Source organism: Aedes aegypti, chromosome 2, assembly GCF_002204515.2.
Source record: "Aedes aegypti strain LVP_AGWG chromosome 2, AaegL5.0 Primary Assembly, whole genome shotgun sequence".
NCBI classification, from domain to species: Eukaryota; Metazoa; Arthropoda; class Insecta; order Diptera; family Culicidae; genus Aedes; species Aedes aegypti.
Window position 1 is genome coordinate 348,736,301 of NC_035108.1, and position 22,725 is coordinate 348,759,025.

The window sequence follows — 22,725 nt, forward strand, 5'->3', positions numbered from 1 at the left end:
ACAGAATGTGTTGAAGATTTAGGTTTCTATGCATTCACTTTTACAGTGTTTTACAAGTCCTTTACAACTAAATGTGCAAAATGGAAAAATCTCAATTCTTCACAATGTGATTTATTTCAGTGCCAATGCATTGGCCTTCTTCCTAAACAGAAACGAATCGATTATAGTTTTGATCCTCTTGGGATCCATGAAATTGATCAATTTCAAGCACCTACTACGAATAATCATGCAACTTCGCAATTCGGTGGAACAAACATTCGTAGGTACAAAACTCGATGGCACTGCCGCTGGTCATGGGAAATAAAACGTTCGATCGTAATCTAGTTGTTTATTTTCCTGCCAACGCAACGATCGTTGTGTTCATATTTTACGCTCCATCATCTCTCTGATCTGCTTGCCCTTGCCGTGCGTAGGAACCAGAACGGCCCCGGAGGAGATTTCTCCGACAAGGAAGTGCCCTATGGTTCACCGCTTAGGTTTGCCGTTTCTTTCAAGAAGAAAAACATCTAACATGCTTTAACTGTACCGTAGCAGATGGTCGACCAATCAAGTGCGCTCCAATGATCATCATCACCATCGTCAGCTCGGCAACATCATTGCGTTGTGTTTGAACCACTCAGGTTGAGAGAGTTGTTGCGCATGTTGGAGAGTGGATTTACGCAAAAAAAAAAAACTCAACGATACACATGTTGAATACCGTAAATTCTCATGGGATTCAATGCAGGGTGACCAGGTTGGAAGGACCGTGGCCAAGAAGGATGGTACTTTGCGAGTGGTAACTCGCCGGACCAATTTCCCAATCAGGTTCGTCGCCTGCCATCGGAAGCAGTCCCCACAAGGGTTTGATTTTTACAATTCAGCTGGTGGTCAGCGGTTGACGGCAAATCAACAATCATTTGTCAGAGTGTCGGAAAATGTGGCAGTCTTGTTGGCACTGTGCTTTTCGGACCGTTATTATCAGAAAAAAAACTCCATCAAATCTCAGCTCACCAGTTGTTTCCTATGGCTTTGCACGCAAAATTAAAAAAAAATATCATGGGGCTTGTTTTAAAGTTACGCCTACAAATTAAAATGAGATCAGTAATATGCCTACCATTATATTTACCGTGATACTTCTTTTTTCTAGCATTATGTCATCACTATCACGGAACCTGCTTCCCTTCTTAGTGTTCTTATGAGCATTTCCACAGTTACTAACTGAGAGCTTTCTTTGCTAATTGACCATTTTTGAATTATGTATCGTGCATGCCCTAAGAAGTCGAAAAATTTCCATTCGGAAAAGATACTCGTCCAATGGTTTTCGAACCCACGAACCTCAGGTTGGTCTTTTTGAATAGCTACGCGTTAATTGCTGCGACTATCTGGGCTTCCGTTTGCAGTGTTTATCAGAAGAAATATAGCATTACAACTTGGTTCAAAGCTGGTTTCTGAAGCGTTATTTTTGACTACTAGACCGAGTCCTGGATCAAAAAAAAAAAAATTGACCAAATTTACGCACTTTTTGAGACGTAACCACAGGACGAACTAATTTAAATAAATTAAAGTGATATATGCCATTTGTCATCTTCAAATATTTTTAACGACAACTGTTCTTATATGTCGCAGAAGTTTTTCACAAAACTAATTTTTCGTAGGTTTAATCGACAAGCAAATAAAAAAAATACGGAGTCGATCTTAGGTACATTATTGTGAATCGTGACACCATTTTATTGCACAATTATCTGGATAACTAGGTTATCTTGAGTACAGCTATCCCCCGATCTACAACGTACTTCATCTATCTGTCAATGGTTTTTCCGGTACTCTCAGCACGCCTAACTCTGCAGTACCTGCACTCTCTGTTAGACATCACAAGCAACGCTACCCAAATTGCGACGAAACATCACTATCACCGACTGCTCCTTCAATGCCATCGTCAGGACTTTCCGGAACATTAATTTTAGACAATCAGTCCCAGCCGTTAGATACTCCGTCTGGGCTCTCCGGGTACTCCAATCCCGGTGGCAAGTCCCTCTCCGTTACCAGCCCTACTGGTGCCAGCACGGCATCCTCCATCACCTCCTTCGGTTTGACCACCAGGCTTTCCGGAATTCCCAGCTTGGACACCAATTTATCCTTACCTCAACATTCAATCCGGGGTACCCCTGATTTAAGCACAGCGGTCACAACTTTGGCTACCGATGTTTCAGCGGCAGCTCTTTCTCAGCACCTCAACTTGGGCGACAGATCCTGTCTACGGCAAACGTCTCCAAACCTCAGCGGAAGCTCATCCATTTCCCGGACTTCTTTTCCCACGCCAACTCTACCAAAACCGATAACCTTTCTGCTTCAATGGAACATGATTGGTTTCTACAATAACCTCGCAAACCTCGAACTTCTAGTCCATGATTCTCCACCGTGGTGCCTAGCTCTGCAGGAAGTAAACAGGGTATCGGTCGAGCAACTCAACCGCTCGCTTCGTGGCCAATATCGTTGGACTATGTACCGTGGTAACAACTTGAGACACTCAGTCGCTCTGGGTGTATTGACGTCCATCCCTTTTGAGATCCTCAGGCTCGACTCGGACCTACCCGCTGTCGGAATACGCCTCATCGGGCCTATCAGGATTTCCGTTTTGAACATCTATCTCCCTTGCGGAACCCTTCCTAACCTCCGTGAACGGATTGATCAAATCCTCGATGCGACACCCGGACCTACCCTTCTTGTTGGCGACATGAACGCTCATCACCCTATTTGGGGTGGGCAGCGTTCCGACACCAGAGGAATTTCCTTACAAAATATTTTCGAGGAACATGACCTCATTGTCCTTAACAACGGTGCAAATACCTTTTTCAACGGACATACCTCCTCAGCCATCGACGTGGCCGCTGTAAGTCGCTCCTTCGTCAACCGCTTACAGTGGGGTATTGTCTCCGATATGTACGGCTGTGATCACTATCCCATTCGTATGAGCACCAGCGCCTCTTCGCCGGCTTTGGCCCGTCGTCCTAGATGGATCTACGAGAAGGCTAACTGGAACGAGTACACTCAAAGTTTTTGCGATCTTTCCCGGAATCATGCACCCAGCAATTTGACCGATCTGGCCAAAGTGATCCACAATGCAGCAGAATCATCCATACCTCGCACTAGTAATCGTCCGGGCAGGAAGGCTCTACACTGGTGGACGGATGACACCAGGAAAGCAGTTAAATCTCGGAGGAAAGCCCTACGGGCGGTTAAACGTATTCCCATTGGCCACCCCAACAAGGAGAATGCACTGATCCTATATCGGCAGCGACATCTGGAATGTAAAAGGATAATTGCAGATGCCAAGCGTGCCAGCTGGGAAAATTTCTTGGACAGCATGAATCCAACACAAACTTCCTTTGACCTCTGGAGCAAAATAAATGCTCTCAGTGGCAAGCGTAAATCAACACCACTAACACTTCAAATTGAAGGCTCCGATGTATCGGATCCTCCAGCAGTAGCAACGGCTTTAGGTGTATATTTTGCAAAGCTAGCAGCCATCGATAGCTACAGCGATTTCTTTAAGCGCCGTATTCAACCAAGTCTCAGTTCTGTGGCCGATTTTTCCGTTCCTGATGATGATGATAACGCGCCAATCAACAATCCATTCACTCTCAGTGAGCTAATTTTCGCAATCAAATGTAGCACCGGCAAATCTGCTGGCCCAGATGGGATCGGTTATCCTCTCATTAAAAATCTCCCTCCCTCCGGCAAACTACAACTCCTAGATCTCATCAACAAAATATGGCTCACGGACACTTTTCCGTCAGAATGGAGCGAAAGCTTGATTGTCCCCATACCGAAAACCAACAGTGACTCCCGTGGCCCATCAAAATTCCGACCAGTTGCACTTACGTGCTGTATGTCAAAGGTGATGGAGCGGATGGTTAACCGTCGACTGAAACAGTTCCTGGAATCTCACGACCTCTTGGATCATAGACAACATGCTTTTAGAGCAGGGCACGGGACTTCAACCTATTTTTCCCAACTCGGCGATGTCCTACAAACGGCTTACTCCAGCGGCTTGCACACCGAGATCATTTCCCTGGATCTATCGAAGGCGTTCAACCGGACATGGGGTCCATTAGTGCTCCGTCAACTAGCCCAATGGAATTTATCGGGGCACATCATGCGTTTCGTTCAGAATTTTCTGCAAAAGCGTTCTTTCCGAGTCCTTGTTGGCGACTTCCTATCAGAATCATATCGGGAAGAGACCGGCGTTCCACAGGGCTCTGTGATAGCCGTCACCTTATTTCTGGTGGCAATGAACGGAGTATTTAGTTACCTTCCCGGTGGCATATACGTATTTGTATACGCTGACGATATTCTGCTTGTCGTTTGCGGGAAAACACCAGTTCGTGTCAGAATCAAAACCCAAGCAGCTGTCAACGCGGTATACAAGTGGGCTTCTGCAGTTGGCTTCGAGCTGTCTACATCGAAAAGCGTTAGATGTCACGTGTGTCCATCTAACCACCGAAACCCCGTCCCAATAGTGGTTAACGGAGCAGTTATTCCTAACAAAAAAACCGTCAAGGTGCTTGGAGTCACTGTTGACCATGGGCTCACCTTCCGGCATCACTTTGACTCAGTGAAGCAGAGTTGTCAAACCCGCCTCAATATAATCCGGACGATCTCACGACCCCACAGAACCAACAATCGGGCGGTACGCTTCCGGGTTGCGCAAGCCATAATTGATAGCAGGCTAACATACGGGTTAGAACTCACTTGCATAGCGTTAGACCGACTCATTACCACTCTCGCTCCTGTATACCACGGGTACATACGTATAATATCAGGATTACTCCCATCAACTCCGGCGGACTCAAGCTGCGTTGAAGCAGGTCTTCTCCCCTTCCGCTTTTTCATTTACACGACTATCTGCAGAAAAGCTGCTGCTATTACCGAAAAAACATCTGGAGACGACAGGATCTTTATCTTATCTGAAGGGTGCAGAATCCTTCGGACGGCCGCCAACGTGGAGCTCCCCCCAGTGGCCAAGGCTCATTGGTACGGAGACATTTATTGGCACTCATCGAAACCAAACATTGACAACACGATCGCAAATCAGTTTCGCGCAGGAGATAATTCATCGATCCTTAGGGCTACCGTCCTCGACTGGCTACATACCAAGTATCCTAGACACGAAAAACGCTACACCGATGGGTCACTCTCCAATCTCGGCGTCGGCCTGGGAGTCTCGGCCCCCGAAATTTCACTAAGCCTCAGTCTACCTCCTATATGCTCCGTTTTCTCCGCGGAAGCCGCTGCTATTTTCACAGCAGCCACCATACCATCCGACCGGCCAGTAGTAATCCTTACAGATTCAGCAAGCGTTGTTGCTGCCTTGCAATCCGAAAGGCCTACACATCCATGGATTCAGGGGACCCTGGAAAATGCTTTGCCGAACACAACCTACGCATGGATCCCCGGACATTGTGGGATACCCGGAAATGTAGCTGCCGATAACCTTGCCGGTACTGGCCATTCTTCTCCGCGTTTCGATGAAACGGTTCCCTTCGATGACGTTAAAAGATGGATTTCGAAAACCTTCAAGACCGTATGGGGTGCTGAATGGGCTCAGTCCTACGCTCCACACATACGGAAAATCAAAATCTCAACCGAAAATTGGACCGATTGTCCGTTTCTCCACGATCAACGAGTCATCTCCCGTTTGAGAACCGGGCATACACGGGTTTCGCATAACATGGCGGGACGTGGTCCTTTCAAACGGATATGCTCTATTTGTGGCGTTCAGAACTCTGTCGAGCACTTTATATGTGCATGCCCACAATACGAATCAGCCCGAAGATCATTCGGAATTTCAGGAAGTATTCGCAGCGCCCTAGGAAATGATGCGGCCACCGTGTCAACTTTAATAGGTTTTCTTAAAGCTACCAAACTGTACGAACAAATCTAAGCCAACAACCCAAGCCAGTAATCAAGAGCCACTTCATCGTGGTTTCGCAGTTCTATTGAGTTTTCGAATGTGAACATCACTAGGATGAGGGCTACCGACAATCTCGGTAGTTACACACAATTAGGTTATCAAATTATTTCAAAATAGGGAGGTTTCGCATGCTGCGGCCAAAATTTTCAATTAGGATTTTCAAATTAAGACTGTCTGTGGGTGTTACACGTATAACTACGATGGGACGACTGTCATGCAATGTAGCTAAAACAGCTTTACTGTATTATGGCGAGACCCCTTGGTTGGGCTCGAACGGGGCACCCCCTAAGGGTCCTCTTCTATTTTTAAGAGACACCGTTCCGGTGACCTCTCCTGACGAGTGTTGAACTAGCTGTAAGTTAAAAAACACTAAAATAAAGAAAAAAAAAAAAAAAAATCTATTTGGCTTCCATGAAGGACGGTCTTGATGAATTCCATGTAGGACGACACCGCGTACATGAAATAAGCTTCCAGAATTTACTCTCCTCATCTCGATATCAAAGGAACCATCGAGATAGGGAGATATCAAGAAAAATACCATATTTATAATGAGTACTAGATTGAATATTGCTCAATTGTCAGGAAAATATGAAAATAATACACAAGCAGACGTCATTTAGTGTTCCTACTTTATATAATCATAAAGAGAGAAAATCAGATATGCAAATCACATCGAGATATGAAGATATCGAGATGAGGAGAAAATCGAGATATGGGGAGGAACATTGTTTGCACAATGCAGGGACTGCAGAAATCATCGACATAGGGAGTGATATCGAGTTGTAGGGGAACATGGTCCAATGCGCACTGATGGGGTAAAATGGCCTGACTCATTGGATCATTGCTTAGAACGTTTTCATTTGCATTCTTCGCCAAAAAGTATTCAAGCTAGCTTCTTGCTTCTAGCTTCTAGCCTCTGGCTTATAGCTTCAAGATACTAGCTTATAGCTTCTAGCTTCTTGCTTCCAGCTCCTAGCTTCTAGCTTCTAGCTTCTAGCTTCTAGCTTCTAACTTCTAGCTTCTTGCTTCTATCTTCTAGCTTCTAACTTCTAGCTTCTAGCCTCTTGCTTCCAGCTTCTAGCTTTTAGCTTCTAGCTTTTAGCTTCTAGCTTTTAGCTTCTAGCTTTTAGCTTCTAGCTTTTAGCTTCTAGCTTGTAGCTTCTAGTTTCTTGCCTCTGGCTTCAATTTTCTAGCTTCTAACTTCTTGCTTCTTGTTGCTATCTTCTAGTTTCTTGCTTCTATCTTCTAGCTTCTTGCTTCAATCTTCTAGTTTCTAGCTTCTATTTTTTAACTTCTAGCGTTTAGCTACTAGCTTCTAGCTTCCAGCTTCTAGTTTGTAGCCTCTGGCTTCTAGCGTTTAGCTTCTAGCTTCTAGCTTCTTGCTTCCAGCTTCTATCTTCTAGCATCTAGTTTCTTGTTCCCAGCTCCTACCTTCTAGCTTCTAACTTTTAGCTTCTAGTTTCTAGATTCTAGTTTGTAGCCACTGGCTTCTAGTTTCTAGCTTCAAGCTAATTGCTTCTATATTCTAACTTCTAGATTCTAGCTTTTAGCTTCTAGCTTCCTGCTTCTAGCTTCTTGCTTGCAGCTTCTAGCTTTTAGCTTCTAGCTACTTTTTTGTTTATAGTAGAGTACAAAAAAGTTTCAGAAGCCTGTTGTGTGTTGATACTGGTTTGTGACGATCGATGCTACTCGGCCTAGCTTCTAGCTCTTCTTCATGCTTTGATACTGGCCGGAGTTGGTTCAGCAAGCCGTTGATGCGATACGTATTACTCATAGTAGTCCTCGTCGATGGATTTATCCTACTCCGACAAAGATTTCCCCGGAGGCGGAAGATCTCCTTGTAGTATCCGAGATTTGCATCTGGACAACATTCGACCGATTCAGCCATCGGCCGATTCTCCAGTACGGCTGAAAATTGCACTGCCGTTTTCACTACCGTCGTCCACAACAATCTTTACTAAACTGAAGCGTCGATTCCGAGACGAGGCGGCAAGCTGTTTGCGCGCTCATTCGAACTGTCAATTTTGTTAGGTACACTGAAATGAAAAGGCCCGCTGATATTGAATATGCACGCTAATATCAAACCAAACATGCACGCTCAACTAAACATAAGCAGTATTTCAGTTAAAATGCAATATACCAGCTCTAGCTACCACACTCCTGAACCGATGCTATCCGGGCAGATGGCGAGGTCAGTCCTGCAATTTCGGTGGTGGAAAGCTTCCGGTTGACAGACGCCCCGACGATCAATTGCTGGTGCAACATAGCGATCCGCTCAACTAGTCCCCGACGATGGACTTAGCCAACTCCAAAATTGGTCACACAGATGCTGAGATCGGTCCTGCGATTCCGGTGGAGGGAAACTTCCGTATCACAAGCACCCCGAAGATGCTGTTTCGCGAATTACTCTGCTAGACCCCGGCGGTGGACTCAGCCAACTCCGACTCGACTTTGGTCGGCCAAGTGTCAGGGTCGGTTTTACAATTCCGGCTGGAGGATAACTTCCGGTTTGCAGGCGCCCCGAAGACTTATTACCGATACTACGCTACACCCGCTGTACTCGGTGTAGTCCCCGACGGAGGATCTAGCCTACATCGTTCACGATTCGGAGCTCTCTGGTCTTCACGCCATCTCCTTTGCACCATCGATATAATCTGCGTTACCCCCTGGTCACCACATTTCAAGTGATCTCATGGTGGAACATGTTCTGCACGATGTTGTTCGGATTTAGGACGATTGCGGTTTCTGACATCATTTCGCTTCGTATATCTCTGAATCGAGGGCAGTCAAATGTTGAATGTCGAATGCTCCGTGGTCTCCCCGATATTTGGACAGGCCGGACAATGTGAAGACTCTACGTATCCGAATCTTTCAAGATATTTCCGGAAGCATCCATGGCCTGACAAAAACTGGTTCAGGAAGAAGTTAACTTCTCCACGTTTTCTGGTCGTCCACACCGACACGTAAGGAATGAACCTGTGGGTCCACCTTCCTTTCTCTGAGTTATTCCACTCCTGCTGCCACTTAGCCATTGTATACAATCTGATGGTATTCCTCATATTCCTAGTGTCCTTTTGCTGAGTTTGCAATGTCCTCAGCCAGAGTGATGCAGATGGGGAACATTCTGGCGATGACGCAGACTGCCTTCGACAATATACCTAGTGCGGTAGGCGCTCGCCACACGTAATCCATGAGCAAGAACGTACCTACCAGATTCTCTCGATTGCGTTTGGTTGTCAACACTGCTTGGGACTCCGTATCTCAGTATGAACGCTGATAGGGTCGCAAGAAGACGCCTCGTACTGTTTCTTGGCCCTCCATTGTTAGGCATGATCCTAGCTACAGGGTTAGTTGCTTTCGATGCCTTTTCGCAGGCATAGTCTACGTGGATGTTGAAGTTTAGCCTATCGTCGATCATTACTCTAAGGTGCTTTAGAAAGCGCGTTAATGAGATTGCATGTCCTCCGACGTTGATCTCGAATTGCTGAACCAGGTGTTTCCCACTCGGGTACAGAGTATGTACGACTTCTAGTATTGCATTTGGTCCCTTAATACTGCAAAAGGTACCCAAGTTTGACAGATCGCAGTACATTTTTCACGGCCTTCTAGATTTTGCTCTTAATATAAATTACATATAAAAGAAGGGAAAATATATGATGAACATTTTACCGACGTATTTCACGCGCCATACCAGCTATCATTAGAAACGCATTTTTCCCGCAAAACAAGATACTGCACTGTATCTCATACTATTCGGGGTAATGGCTCATTCGGGGTAGTGGCGTTCGGGGTAATGACCCATTCGGGGTAATGGCTTTCGGGGTAGTGACCCATTCGGGGTAGTGGCGTTCGGGGTAATGACCCATTCGGGGTAATGGCTTTCGGGGTAGTGGCGTTCGGGGTAGAGGCGTTCGGGGTAGAGGCGTTCGGGGTAGTGGCGTTCGGGGTAATGGGATGGAACCAGCTTCTAGCGTCTAACTTCTAGCTTCTTTGACATGACTAAGCCTATATCTATTTAAAATAAGTTCTTCCAAGGTCAAAATAGGACGTATGTCTAAATTTGGTAGATCTTTCAATTCAAAATTTAGCCAAGAACAAATCAACTTTGAACCAATCCTTAAGATCCATGGTATGTTTCTTCTGATAATCGTGGTTAACGAAAACCCGTTTGATAATTGCTGACTTCCTTTTAATATGTGAACTTATACATGTTTTAAGGTTTTGAAGTTTACATGTACACGACGAAACACGTGTCAAATGTACAAATTGAAATTCAAACTGCGAAAATAAACCACGTGCTCCGGTGGGGATCTAACCCACGACTCCCTATTCGATAGATGAGCGCCTACAAGCTGAAGAACCCTTTAAGAGATCCCGACGCTCGGAGGCGAACTGAACTCGATTACCCCTAAGCACATGGTATCATTATTTCGCAGTCTAAACTTCCTTCGGATGAATGAGATTTACATTTGACACATACATCGACGTGTACATGTAGACATCAAAACGAGAGGGATGTTATTTTTAGACATCGGCATCGTCACCAAACGCTACCTACCGACCACTTATCGGTCAGGAAATTTAGTGCGTCGTCGTCGTCCGACAAGATCGGATCTCGGCTGATCGAGACCGTTGCTTATATAAAATGCAAATATAATTAATTGTCAAGTCGTATCGCTGCAAGCACTCTTACTTACTTACTTGATACGTTGAATCTACGCCGAATGAAGAAGCCTTCTCCATTGGACCCAGCCCTGGGCCAATCGCTTCCAATCGCCCTGAACACTAAGCGACCTCAACTGCAAAAATCCCTCTTGTGCGTGGTCTTCCACGGAGGCGACAGTCTCTCTATGGTTATCTGCTGAATTTTAGTTTAGTTTGACGTTCCTCCGACATGCGAGCTACATGCCCAGCCCAGTCCAAGATTTGTGGCCATACAGAGCTACCGGAAGAACTAGAGTCTTGTACAACGCGAGTTTGGTCTTCGTCTGTAAGCTGAGCTGCGGGACTTTAGCTGGTTACGAAGTCCGTAGATAGCCCGATACGCAGCTGCAATACGCCTTTTTACCTCGCGGGTAACATCATTCTCGCAAGTCACTAAAATTCCAAAGTACATAAATTGTTCAACTATTTCAAAAATATCACCACATAATTACCAACATCACCTATGGGCCCACGGTGTCTACCAGCGACTATGTGCTTTATCTTTGTGGTATGGATAATGAGCCCAATTCACGTTGTCTCCCTTTTAAAAGGCACACACTTAAAAAAAATTACGGATTACGGTGAAATTTCACCGTAATCTCAACAGCTGAAGCTTCGGTGAAAAATCACCGAACAATCTGTAAAATATTTGAACAAAATCATAAAGAAAAACAAGAAAACGGCTCGGACCGAGGAGCGATCTCCCGACCTAACGATCAGGAAGCAGGCTTGCTAAAGCCTGTCCACGTTAAATTTCGGACACCCAAATAATGGCAGCAAAAAAAAGTTACTCATAATTCAACAAAAAGAATTGTTTATTTCAGAATAAAAGAGTTATATCTACAAAATAAACAGTTGACAAGGATGTTAATCCTTCTTTCTGTAAAATTCTCGAACTTTCTGTGGTACACCCGCCATCCGTGTCCGAAATTTTTCGTGGACAGGCTTTACCACTAAGCCAGCTTGCACTGCTTGCTAGTGGTGTGCAAAAACTGAAACAAAAAGAAGCTCATGCCTGAGTGACTGTCACACGATTCCACAGAAGTTCGGTGAAAATAATGATGTTACCGAACTGTTCGTTAGTATTTCACAGGGTTACAGTAAAATTGTTTGTTTCACGGATTTTTTTCCGGTAAAATAGTAGATTTCACGGATTTTCTCCGGTAATTTCACGGATTTTGTCGGTAAAATAGTAGATTTCACAGGAAAATCTGTATTTTTGTTGTTTACAGTTCAATTTCGGTGATTTATTTTACAGTATACTGCGATTTATTTTAAGTGTGCACGTATGCCTCTTCCACGGCTCGGCAGTCAATCCCGATTATGTCGATATCGCCCGCAAAACCAAGGAGCATATAGGAGCGTGTGATAATAGTGCCATTTCTATGCACGCCAGCTCTTTTTATTGCTCCTTCCAAGGATGGAAATCTAGTGATCTTGACAAAATCCATGATGCATCGCGGTTGTCTTTATCGTGCGATCATACACACCAAATTCAATTCATGTTTCAGCAATTCGATTTACTGGAAGCATATGAGCAATGCGCTGTTTTGCTGATATACAGCATTACGTTCGCTGTTTAACTGGCATTCAGCATAATGATTTGCTGGATTGGATCCAGTAATTATTTTTTTGCTGCTAACCAGCATTTGATTTGGCAATCAGCAATCAACATGCCATTTTGCCGTGAATCAGCAAAGTAAATTGCTGAACACTTATCAGCAATTCATTTTTTGCTGAACAACAGCAAACCACTCTGTCTGTCAAGCAGAAATGTCAAATCAAAGTCTCTCAGTGCCGCGTCAAGTCGACCGTGTTTTGCTCGTGGTGGAAAAAGTTTGAACGGAATAAAAGGTATTAAAAATGGAATCCGAAATATTCTGGAAGAGCTGAAAAACAAAGAGGCTCTTGATTTGGATTTGGAGCACTACTATTTCAACATCAAATTTGATCTATCCTTGGCCAATTTTTATGCATTTTTTACGTCCATTGTTTTCAAGGCAACAAAGCCGTCGACCACGGTCAATGGTTTCTTGTTGCAACTCAAATAAACGTGACCATTTGAGTATTACAAGGGTTAAAATGAGTAACCAAAACACGCATCGATACATAAAATAAAGCCTGTCCACGATAAATTTCGGACACGGATGGCGGGTGTACCACAGAAAGTTCGAGAATTTTACAGAAAGAAGGATTAACATCCTTGTCAACTGTTTATTTTGTAGATATAACTCTTTTATTCTGAAATAAACAATTGTTTTTGTTGAATTATGAGTAACTTTTTTTTGCTGCCATTATTTGGGTGTCCGAAATTTAACGTGGACAGGCTTTAAAAGAAAATATGTAAAAGTAATAATAAACTTTGTATTCAATGGAAGAAAAATACCTTCAATTACTGTAATTTCAGCAAACACACTCAAAGTGCTGAAAAAAAACAGCAATCTTTGTTATTACCAATTTGCTGATTAACCAGCATATATAAATAGGTTTTACTGGTTGTTCAGCAAAAGAGCTGTCAAATCGGTTTACAATCCAATTACTGAATAACCAGCAAATTCAAATTTATTATACTGGTTATCCAGCAAAACAACTGTCATCTCATGTCAATTTGCTTTGCTGGATGTTTCAGTAAATTTTGTCTTGCTGGAAGAATTGCTGATTAACCAGCACAAAAAAATCAGCAAAATTTTGCTGGTTTCCAGCAATAAAAATTTGGTGTGTAGCAACAACGATTAACCTTTTGTCGTTAAGTAATCACAACAAACTGCGCTCGCTGAATAATGCATCGTTCTGAATGTGCGCTAGTGATTAATCGTTCGCGAGTCAAAGTTTTATTATTTTGAGGATTTTTTCGGTTTTCCTATGTGATTTGCCTTTGCACATGCTATTTATGATTCTAAAATCATTTGCACATGGTCTGCGCGAAAACGGAATGATTCGAGTTGATCGCAACTTGTAACAACATGCTCAAATCATGCTGCTGCAAGAGCGACGGCCCTCCTAGACCGTTCAAATACCGTGTTGTTTGTCGCTAGAGATGATTTTTTTCCATCTTTGGCTCCTTCTAATGCTCTGTTGAACAATAGATTTGAAAGTGCATCGTCCTGCTTCAATCCGTCTAAGGTTACGAAGAATGTTGATGTATATCTTGATTTCGATCCTTCCAACGTTGCATGAATCAGTCTAATCAGCTTCGCCGGAAAACCATGTTCCATCATTATTTCCCACAACTCGTTACTCGTACTCCCGGAATTTATCGAGGATCTGTCGCAGGGTAAACATTTGATCTGACGTCGATTGGCCCTCACGAAAACCAGCTTGGTATTCGCCGACGAAGGAACCTTAAAGCGGTCTCAATCTGTTGAACAGAATACGTGGCATTATTTTGTACGCTGAATTGAGGAGCGTTATTCCTCGGTAATTGGCGCATTGCAATCTATGCCCTTTTTTCCTCCCATATCCTCAGTAGTATATGGTATGCACTTTTATATGATACTATCTAGTCTAACAGTCACGTCGCTGTGGTTTAGACAAGCTCCATAAGACTATGCATGTAGCGAAAAAGCATCGAAGGCGCGGCGATTGTTTGTCACTGTCGCCGTATAAAATCGCGTTGATTTCGAGGAGCCTTTATACCTTCAAAAAGGTAACATGCATTATCTAAGAAAAACGAATGGTGAGCACAGATTTTACGCTGAGAGAGAGCAGAGAGCTGGCTTAGATTGCGAGCTCCCAAAAGTCAAGGGAACCTGTCACCAACTGTCACTGGAAAACTAACACATTTGGAGGGCAGAACGTTAAAAAGCGTCAAAATTAAAGTGATCATAATTAAAATTTCCAGGCGTTTTTCGAGGATTTTACATTTTTGAAAGTAGAATACCTAAATATAGTAGTGTGTTGGCGAACTACTATTGATTTTTAAATATTCATTTCCTTCTTCATAGTGAACAACATGAAGTAAATATGGTTTTGACCAAAATAAGTGCACAAGTGAACCAAATGATGAGCTGTCTCCTTTCTCTCAGATTTGACGTAGGTTTATTTCTGATAATAACGACCTGAGGAGGACTGTGGTTGGGCAAACGCAATCAGAAATTCAGTTTTGATTGATAATAAACTGCGCAGACTGCACTTGAGTGCAAACAGAGAGGAAGTACAAAAGTGACGTGGCGCTTGAGATGCCATAACCTGATGAAAATGGGTGTCTACTCTTGTCCACTTCGTTGGAAGGTGTCTGGCGCCATGCATCAATATATTTGCAGAGTGTTTGAATTTTTCATTTTCACGATTTGATAAATTTACAATTGACAGGCACGTTTTCCACCGAGCAAGTCACAAACTTCGCGATAATATCAATTTCAGCGATGATAAACGTCATGGGTGAAAAACGAGAAACGGCAAATGAAAGTGGTGTACATTTTTTCCTCTACTTTTGCCCAGAAATGGAATTGATCAAGCGATGGCGCGCACTAATGCTGTGTCGTTACACGCCTTTCCATAGAGCATTAGTACAAGGAGCGCCAGTTTCCGACCAAGTTACACTTGTAAACACAAACTCGGTGGCCATCCATAAAAACACGTCGTTTCAATTGATCACTATTTAGAGATAGACGATTCAAATGAATATGAATGACTGTTGAATGATCTTCGACGAATGTGAAAGTATCTCATACGGTTGTTGTGGTCAAGTGCTAATGGATAACTGAATTTTTGAAATTGTTTCGACTGCAGTAAATTATGGATACCTCTGGCTGGCTGGAAACGAGGCAAGTCAACCGGTTCATTGAACGGGTTGTTGTGGGGGAAAAATAATAACAATTCAAACAATACGGATCCAGAAAATTGAGGCATCCCCGCTTCCCATCTGGTGTTTTTATCTTGGAAGCTTAGATCTTGGTGGATGATGGAGAGAGGCTGCGGTGCCGCTAGATGCGGGGAATATTGAGATTGAGATTCCTTATAAGGAGCCAGTGGCACTGCGTGCAACAGGTGATGCGGTTTTTTTTCGGACCATGTTTGAAATAATAATGATGCATTGAGTTTTACTAATAAATCAATTTAACTTATTTAATGTTGCTAATGCATTAGATAAGCAGCGGCTACCCATCGAAACGACGAAACTGATCCTGCTGCATTTGAAACTGCAAAAATAGTCAATTGTGGTTCAAATTACAAAAATGTTCCAAAGTCCCATCTCTCTTACAATCTTTGTGATGAAAATAGACTAGTACTAGTATTCGTTACCACGAAATATATATATTGTTTTACGACACAGATAGACAAAAATCGTTAAGTTTTCGCCAAATCGCTTAAAATTGATGCGGAAAAATTATTCAAGCCCTTAGTATTTTCTCAGAAAAATAGAAGAAAAAATCATCATCAATCACATTTAAGTAAGCATGACTCAAATGAACGAGATTGTCCCGTCGCAAGCCATCGATATTCGTTGATCGAAGCATGATGTTGTGCCATTGTTCGTCCACTTGACATGCCGGGAACCGTGACCAATGCATCATCCTTTGCCCACATGATATCATCTTACTCTCGCGGTAGTACGTAATTACCGACGTATAATTGAGCAGATTCCGCCTAATCATATATCGTAGTATCTGTCATTGATATTGATATGTAAATCATGCCCCAACTGCCCCCAAGTACTTGGCTTGAACTTGACTAGAGCCCAGGTGTATGGAGGTGGTGGAGTCCACTGCTCACGCAAATCCGTTTGGTTCCCACAGTAGAAAATTACTCATTGAAAACTCGCACTCGTATCGCAGAAAGCGCAATAGTACTCGATCTCCGTACAATATCTACAGATTCGTAAAGGGGGGGGGGGAGCAACCATTGATGATGATGACAACTATGGCTAATGATGATGTCCGTACAGGGGGAAGATTACATTCGTTTTGCGTTGTTTGGGTGTTTTCGAGTATAATGCGGCATTATGTCACCACATCAGTTTATTTGGTAGGAGTAGGTAGCAAAGCAGTGCGCTAGTAGGGAAATGTGGTTCAAAATATACTAATGAGTAAAATGACTCAGTTTCAATAATGAAATAATAAATACACGGATGCAAATTCTGAAATCTATACCTAACTTAAATATTAGAACGTGTAGACTAAAGTGGGGCAAAAGTTTCTATTCAGGATTTCCAAGCTCAATTTAAATCAAATTTTATAAATGTTATGGTGGTTCTAATGCTATTTAAGTAAGAGACCTTTACACTCCAAATGAAGCTATCGAGATTTGGGAAACTTAAAGCGATTTGGAAATTGCAATTTCATGTCGAACTTCCAATACATGGAACAAAATGGAAATTGATTTTTTTATGTAAGAGCATTGCTAGGCTTGTCTTAAGGATACACTAGTTTGAGATGTATTCGTTTTCGCAATTTTGGCACATATTGGGGCAAAGGTTCGAATCAGCAGGACAAAAAAAAACGATCCCTATACTAAAATCAAGACACCTTTGATAATATAAGCGGAATTAGGAAAGATTAGGTGATATTAGCACTTGTATAAGAGTGGATTCCATCGAGTTGCCATGATTTTCATTTATTTTTGGTAAATGGCAAAAGGAATTCGGGTCTTTACAATAGTCTAGTCGATAAATTCAATTCTTCTTGTTATTATTCGCAGGCGTCATGGAGGGTCTGAGAGATCCGGAGTAGAGATTGAATCTGGAATGAAAGAGAAGCTTTCGAAATTAAATTCAAAACTGAGCGGTCATTTCAGTATCACAGAACTTGGAAAAGTGGATGGAGATCAATAGTGGCATAGGTACCATTTTGTAGAAAACACTGGTTGATCAAATACCACATATAAGATTAAAAAATTATGCCAATATTCCAATTATCTATTGTAATGAGACTGAACATTGAGCAGATCAAGGAAAACTAGACCAATATGACCAATAAACTTAGGTAAACTTGGTATTGACTGTGGAGGCGGGTTCTTCAAGATTACCGTCTCCGTTATCTCTCGAAATCCACCACCTCATCCTTCAAGTTCGTTTAAGGATAGTGGAGTCAAGCGTTTACACATTATTGCATTTACTCCCAATTCTCCGGAGAAATATGAATATATTTCGTTAATCTGGGACAAGCTACAAAAAATGAATTGTTTGAAATTTACTGTCGCTGGAGATCTAAAAATTGTTAGCATTGTCGTGGGTGTGATTTTACATTTATCGTCAAATCCTTGCCTGTTCTGTGAAGCAATAAAAAAACATCAAGCGTTGCTGTGCGGAGCAGCAAGAACATTGGCAGCATCAAGAAAAACAGTTTAGAACAGGACAAAAAGAGATTTTTGAGGCCATTTAACCCTCCTTGTGTATTACGGTCATTTTTGGCCAATCGGCACGCTAAACGAGCTGTAACTTTGTAGAGAAAAGCGATATAAATCTGAAATTTTCTAACTTTTCCTAAAATTTGAAAACGAACATTTTCGTGCTTAGAGGAGGTGCTACAAAAAAGTGACACATTATCCATTAAGGGTAAACAATGACCCATGGCTTTGAAACGCTCTTAAAAATCCATTTTTGAACTGTTTTTTGTTATTTTAGCTTAATATGAGGTGGAATTCTGGAAATTGTTTGTGTGTATGGCCATGGGCACCAGGGCTCAAGGGAACCTGGAACCTGTTTCAGAAGCAACTGGTGTACATATATCGTATTCAGCAGTCATCGTCGTTATACGATTACAGTTTCATGGTTTTTCATTCCGATTGACAACACCACCAAGAAGACCAACATTTAGATTAGCCTGGTTTTTCGGAGTATTCCGGAACCGGTTTTGCTAGAGTGTGATGTGTTCATTTTCAGACCAACATATAGTTCCATCATGCGACGGCTCAAAATACACGATTTTTCATCCAGATGTAAATGAACACATATACCTGGCGTTACGCCCTAGTGGAACAGAGCCTGCTTCTCAGCTTAGTGTTCTTGAGCATTTCCACAGTTATTACGGAGATACTTTCTGCCTGGGAAGCCGAGAAACTTTCCAACCCAGTGAGATCCTCGACCGTTGGGGTTCTAACCCATGCCCCTCAGTTTCGTTTTGCTGCGCGTTTACTATTGGGCCTCCCAAACATAAACATATTAAATTAAAAAAATGATTATACAGTCAACTCTCCATAACTCGATATTGAAGGGACCATAGAGTAAGGGAGGATAGCAGTAAAAGATAGAGTTACATGACCATTGTGTAATTCAGAGTTGTAGCAGATTTTGTTACTCAGTTAACCCATTTTTTCTAACAAAGAATTTTCTTTAATTTAAAGATAAAATAAAAAAATGTAACACAATTTCTTCTACACTAAACAAAATTGAAATAAAATATGTTATAATGTAAACAAAAATGTACAAAAATTTATGTTATAAATTAATCACAAATATAACTCATTTTGTCATTTAGTCATCACCTTCTACAATTCAATCAGGAATTTTGCCAGGAGTTCCTCCAGTGATTCCTCCAAGGATTATTCCAGGATTTTTTGCAGGAATATTTCTACAGGGTTCTTAAGAGTTTCTGCCGGAATGTCTCCAGTGATTCCTTAATAGATTCCTCCAATAAAATATTTACTATAATTTCTCCAAGAATTTCTCCAAGGATTCCTCAGGGATCTTTTCAAAAAAATACTTCTGGGACTTCTCCTGATATTTCTCCGAAATTTCTTTCCCGACCAGAATCACATAACAACATTATTTCATATTGTAACAAAAGCAGAAGCTGTTATAATTTTGTTATCAAGATGGCTTTGTTCTTAACTTGTCACATATTTTGTAACTGATTTATTACAACATTCGTTATATTTTTGACATTGCATTAGTTAGTTGGTTGTAAATAACATCTATAGTTAAGAACAATAACAGAATTCGCATTAATGCTGTGACATGTCTGTAACACGTTTTGTAATCAATTTGCTATAATTTTTATGAGGATTGTTATATTCTATATATATATTTGGTGTACATTTTGTTTATTTATTTTTGTTATTTTATCTACTTACGGTATATGTTTTATAACAACTGGTGATATAAAAAAAAATCATATCAGAGCAAAACTTTCTGTTATAATCTTGTTTCTTCTATCTGGTCGGGGACTCTTCTAAGCATTCCTCCAGGAATATTTCTACAGGGATTTGTGCAGAGATGTCTTAAAGGCTTTCTCCAAGTTACAATACGACGATTTCTTCAAGAATTACTCCAGATATTTCTACAATTATTACTCCAGAATATTCTCTGGTAATCTTCTCGAAATTCTTCTAAGAATTATTCTTGAGATTTCCTCCGGAATCACTCCAGCAATTCTTGGAAAAGTCCCAGGAGAAATCTCTGGAGGATTCCATGAAGAAATTTTTCAAAAGAAATTAATGTAGAGTATTTACTGGAGGATTTTTTTGCAGTGATTTTCCTAAAATAATCTCTAAAATAGTTATAAGGATAATTTCTGAATAAATTCCTGCAGGAATTCATAGGAGAATCACTTAAGGAATTTCAAGTAGAACTCTTGAAGGAATCCCCGAAGGATTCGTTGGAGGCTAAAGTAAAAATTTTAATGGAAGATCACTAGAGGCATTCCTGTAGAAATTCCTTGCGAAATCTCTTAAGGAATCCCTGTCAATATTGTTTGCAAGAATCCTAGGCTGAATTCCTTATCGAATCCCTAGAGAAACTCCTGGAGGAATTGCTGAGATATTCATGGAGCCCTATCGAAACTATTCTAAAATGTATCATGGAGAACAATACTTCTTCCTGGAGGAATCTCTGACAGAAGTCCTAATGAAGATAGTGCTGTAAGGATTACGGTAGAGATTATCCCTGAAGGAATCTTCGAAATAATTCCTGGAGAATTCTCTGGAAATTTTAAGAGGGCAATTCTTGAAGGAATCTCTGGAGGTTTTCCAAATAGAACGTCTGGTGCCCTATTTGAGCAGGTCTCAAAATTGCAATTGGCGTCAAATGTCACAATTTGCAAGCATTAAAATGTCGTTTTACTTATTCAAAACATAAATTATCATATACTCACACATATACAGCCATTCCATGAAAAACCGATCTTGTAGGTCACCGAGTGCCATGAAAATTTGCTATTTTGTTCCTTAAAAATTAAATTAAAAATCAGCCATTTTTTATCGGCACACACTGTAGGTCAAGATTTCAACTTTTCAGAAAAAATATAAAAACCTGAAAAAAATTTAAATGAAAAAGTATATAAAATTCCTAAAAAACTATAATTTTCTATATTTTTCTATGTAAAAAAAATTGTTTTCTTTTTTTTTTTGAAAAGTTGAAATCTAAAGCTTTCATTCCATAAAAAAAAAGATTTAAAATCGGTTGAGCTGTTTAAAAGTTATGATTTGTTTTAATAGAGAGCATGATCATGAGCATGATTGACCGCCCGCGGTTGCTACTCCGTTATTGCAAGAACAGCTGTACTTACACAGGGAACCAACAGACATTACTCGGGATCAGTAGCATCTTCAATGTGTAAGTACTGGTGCTCTCATTATTACAACAAACAATACCGGCGCCGGCTGCGTCCGAATGCAGGCCAATTTGAGGATGGGAGGGAAATGTTGACGTGTAACTTGCTTTATAGAAGCCGAGGAGTCCTCTGCACTTCCACAAGAAAACACTGGGATTTTGGATATGGGAAAGGATTCGTTTTGGTAAACGATAAAGATATAATACACGGATGATCGATACCGATAGTGCGATTACTACGCAAAACAACCATAATTGATCCGGATTCTGTCGCTCGCCCACAAAGGAGCAAGCAACAGATTCAACTGACGAAACACTACTGACGCGGTTCGTTCATCACCCGCTCACTTCGTTTTTTTCACCAGCGCAACGCGAGCCGGACACAATTGATCCGGATTCCGTCGCTCGCCTACAAAGGAGCAAGCAACAGATTCAACGGACCAAACACTACTACTCGTTATGATTTGTTTTAATAATAAAAAAAAGTATTCCACTGAGATCTACAGTGTGCGCCGATGAAAAATGACTGATTTTTTACTTATTTTTTAAGGAATAAAAGTTCAAAAGTTATGGTATTTTTTATAATAAATGAAAAATGACAGATTTTTTATTTTCAAAAATATATACATCAAAGACTAAAAAACATACATCGCTGAAAATTTGACAGTAAACCTAAAATTTACTGAACTTTCAATAAGAACAGCAATAGTCCCTTTGGTCCCGAGGCCTTCAAAACACGAAAAAAAGGAAATTGATTATTTTTATGACAAAAAACATTGTTTGTAAAATTTTATATTTTTCTTGAAAATTCAATATCTTTATCTGGGTGGCATGAAACATCCAAGAAAATTGAAAATCGGTCAAACGGTTCAAAAGTTACGAGATTTTGAAAAATAAAAATTTTGCACAATCGTGGTTTTTCTGGTCGCTTTATTTTGGAAATGGTCACCCTAATCAAAAAAATCCAAAAACACGTATATCCTTATTTTAGATAAAGAACAAAATAGCAAATTTTCACGGAATTTGGTGACCCACTAGATGGGTTTTTAATGGAATTGCCGTTTATTTAGATGTTCGGTAATCCAATCCGCATGGTTATCAAATTAATTAACTCATTACGCTTTGTAAAGATAGATAAATTATGGATGAAATTACAATACAAGGTACCTAGGTTCCAATCCCAGCCGAGCACGTGGATTTTTTTCATAATTTCACCCATAATTTATCCATCGTTACAACGCGTAACGAGTTAATCAATTTAAAATTAATTATGACTTGTCGAATGATTACGATTCCTTGTATTAATTTGTTTTTTCTAATTTGGTAATAATTCTGTTCTAAATTGGTAATGGAATTCGAGTATGATAACTTTATGCTTGAGAGGCCCATATAGCCTTCGCAGTAAACGCGCAGCTTTCCTGCAAGATCAATTTGAGGGGCATGAGTTCATATCCCACCGGTAGAGGTTCTTTCTTGGTTGGAAATTTTCTCGACTTCCCAGACACAGAGCATCATCGTGCTTGCCAAACAATATACATGGGCAAACATAGTCAAATGGCAAACCTCTCCGTTAATAACC